The sequence below is a fragment of the Wyeomyia smithii genome, chromosome 2 (genome assembly GCF_029784165.1).
Source record: "Wyeomyia smithii strain HCP4-BCI-WySm-NY-G18 chromosome 2, ASM2978416v1, whole genome shotgun sequence".
In the NCBI taxonomy this organism is placed as follows: domain Eukaryota; kingdom Metazoa; phylum Arthropoda; class Insecta; order Diptera; family Culicidae; genus Wyeomyia; species Wyeomyia smithii.
In genome coordinates this window covers 59,827,037-59,830,623 of record NC_073695.1, presented here as the reverse complement: position 1 = coordinate 59,830,623, position 3,587 = coordinate 59,827,037, and positions in this window count along the sequence as shown.

Here is a 3,587-nt window from a genome sequence, read left to right as displayed (position 1 = left end):
GATTACCTTCCATGTGCAATCCAACCGTAGCGACGTCGAACATAAGGATAGATCCAAAGCGCTTGGGCGCGCTGGAGGTTTCGGGATACGTGTCATTTCACCGTTGTTTAAAATAGTCATGTCGAAGTCATCGCAAAGGTTATAGATTAAAGAGGAGCGGTTATCATTGTAAGGGGAGCCCCAAGCCACACCATGAGAGTTGAAGTCTCCCAAAATCAAACGTGGCGAGGGAAGAAGTTCTATTAAATCAAAGAGCAGCCGTTGCCCAACCTGTGCTCTGGGAGGAATATATATTGAGGCAATACAAAGCTCTTTACCTTGTATTGTCATTTGACATGCGACAACTTCGATGCCTGGAATGGAGGGGAGGTTAATACGATAGAAAGAATAGCACTTTTTAATCCCTAAAAGTACTCCTCCATATGGGGTGTCTCGATCAAGGCGAATAATATTAAAATCATGGAAGTTGAGATCAATATTTGAAGTAAGCCAAGTTTCACAAAGGGAAAATGCATCGCATTTGTTTTTATTTATCAAAACTTTAAACGAATCAATTTTTGGTAAAATACTTCTACAATTCCACTGTAAGACAGAGATAGAATCCTTCATATACGCAGTTGAATTAGGCATCGAAGGATACAATCGCTGCAAGGAGGGGCCATTGGGCAGTCAACTGCTTCAAAAATGATCTAACTGTTGGGAGGAATGCTGTAAGAAAAATTTTAATTGGATCGGGTACATTGAAATTTTCAAAAATCCAGTCCACAATGTCAGAAAATTTCACTAATTCAGAGTTTGTTTCATCAACTGGATGTGCAAAAGGAACAACTGGGGTTTTATATGTTCCTGGCAGTGCTGGGAACTCCTTCTGGGACTTTAAATTTGCAAGCCCAGGAGGAGTTTGCTTCGGTTTTTCCGCAGCACTGTTTGCTTTGTTCGTACTTTTCATTACACTTTGGGAAATCTTAGGACCTTTACGGGGAAGTTTAGGAGAAGAAACATTTTTCCTCTTCCTAGACTCCCCAGGATTGGCCAAAGATGTTCCAGCTGATGAATCGTCAGAATCGGTTTCATCAGAGGGCAACAGATCAAAGGGGTTCGATGTTATGGTAGAAGTGGTCACGGTCTTCTTCAGCATCTCAGCGTAAGAACGCTTTGAACGCTCCTTAAGTGACCGCTTGATTTTATCTCTGCGCTGCATGTACACCGGGCATGTGGAGAGCTCATGCTGGTTTTCCCCACAGTGAATACATTTTTCAGCATTAACACTGCAAGAATCTTCCGCATGAGTCTCCCCACACTTGCTACATCGTGCCTTATTGCAGCAGTAGGCGGCTGTGTGGCCTAACTGCTTGCAATTGTTGCAATTCATAACACGGGGTACATACAATCGCACAGGCAGACGAACCCGGTCGATCGAGACGTGGCTAGGGAGTGCAGATTCGGCAAACGTAACGCGAAACGAGTCTGACGGAGTGTAAACTTTTTTACCGCAGACGAGAGACATGAACCGCAATTGCTTACAATCCAAAATCTTCGCCTGTGTTTCGGTATTTTTGAAGCAACCGGTTGCGCTTTTTAGGATACACTCGACAGACAGACTCGAATCGGTTATGACACCGTCGATCTCCACATCTCGTGCGGGTATGTAAACGCGATACTCGCGTGTGAAGAGCTCAGAGCAAGCGATAGCATTGGCCTGTGCCAGATCACTGACCACGACACGGAGCTTGTTAGGTCGGACCTTGGAAATTTCGGTCACGGCCTCGAACCCCTTCGTCAGGTCTTTAGAAATTTGCAGTATGTTTAATCGCTTTGAATTCACTCCTGCCTTTGGACGAAAATAAACAGTATAGCTGCCCTGTTGAGATCCGTCCGGGTAAAGCCTGGGGCGAGGGGGGACTGGAGAATGAACAGGGGAGGGGGTAACAGAAGGGTCAGGGTCAGGGGGGTTCGGGGATGGTGGCACGGGAGGCGAGGGATCTATATCCATCGCGCTAAATGTAGTGCACTAGCGCACTAGCGCCGACAAGAACACGTACCTATTTACTTCTTCCTTCCAGCAGTGGTTGTCCGATCGTTCGAAGCTGCACCCAAAGCAGCCAGCAGCACCAGTACAGCAGCACCAATACAGCCACCAGCAGTGAGCCGGGTGTGAGATCACTCAGCACAGCGACACGGACTCGACTGTCAACTGATGGCCTTGAACTCGAAAGAATAATACACTCTTTTGTTTGGCTATTCGTACACACGGACCGGATTGTAATAGAACGACCACTTTGCACGTCCGTTTCTGTCGAGTGTTCGACGCGGAATGAACCAGTTCAAGTTATCTTTCATCATATATGGATCGTTCAGTCTGTGATATATGACTGCATATTGTTCCTCGTAGAAATGCACACAAAAAATCAGGTTTCATCGCAATAGAGTTGTCTACAGTGCTTAACTTAATTGCAGTGCAAAATTGTAGGATTTCTAATATATGTGTTCCACGTTGATATTCATATTCCTTGAAAACTCCTATAACAGTTGTAAGAGGATTGCATAATGAATTTTATACAATTTACTATCTCGTGACAGTTAAAATCCATGGGCGCAACTAAGGAAAATTTCTAGGGGGGGCTAGTTTTTAAGTATGTCATTTTAAAAAAGAGAAAAAAGAGTTTGTATATGCTTATTTAATAACGCTTAAAATAGTATCGTAAAAGCAGAAACAAATCCCTTAGGGATAGAATCTCCGAAAATGTACTGAATATCTTGAACACACCGTCAACGCCAAGCTCTTTCAGTAACACTGATTCGTTGTTGAGGAGAGCCAGAGCCCTATTCCTACCTCCACGTGGTACCGACTGGGATACGAACAACCAAGGAAAAACCGGTGAACCGGTGGGAACTTGGTCGTATGCTGACAGGAAGGGGTAGTTGTTCTCCTTAGAGAGCAGCTTGTCTGCGCGTCTACCCCACAGGCTAGGGGCGGCTCAAACAGCGACTGATCCGGACCGGACGGTTGAACTATGAAATGCGGTGTCTCGCCAGCTACATCTATGGCGGCAGCTCCGTCGCGAGACTAGGCATCGCAGCCCTAGTAAGGCAGCATACTAAAATCAACATACTACGGAGAATCAAGAATTCAAAACCCAGCCGACGAAATAAAGCAGGTATTAGACGAAGCAAATATTTGCTATTTTTAATACAGAATTTATTTTGTGCAAATAAAAATCGTACCAAAAATAGCAAATATTTGCGTCGTCTAATACCTGCTTAAGGACGACGATTAGAAGCTCAGTACATGTAACAGTAGATCGCTTAACGACCCGGATCCCGGATCGTTGCGCTCCAGTAGCTTTGACGGAAAGGAGAGAAGGTACGGTGGATTTGTGGCCGCAAGGCACGATAGCTGCTCGCGTAGAGACATCAAGATCGTCGTTGGGGACATGAACGGAAGGAAAGACTTATATAAGCCGGTTATCGGCCCGCACAGCCTGCTATGCACCAACTGCGCAGCTTCCCGCGGATTAGCAGTCCAAAGTCCTTTCTTTCCTCGACCAACGTGCAGCAAAACAAATTGACCACGTTCTCAACGACGG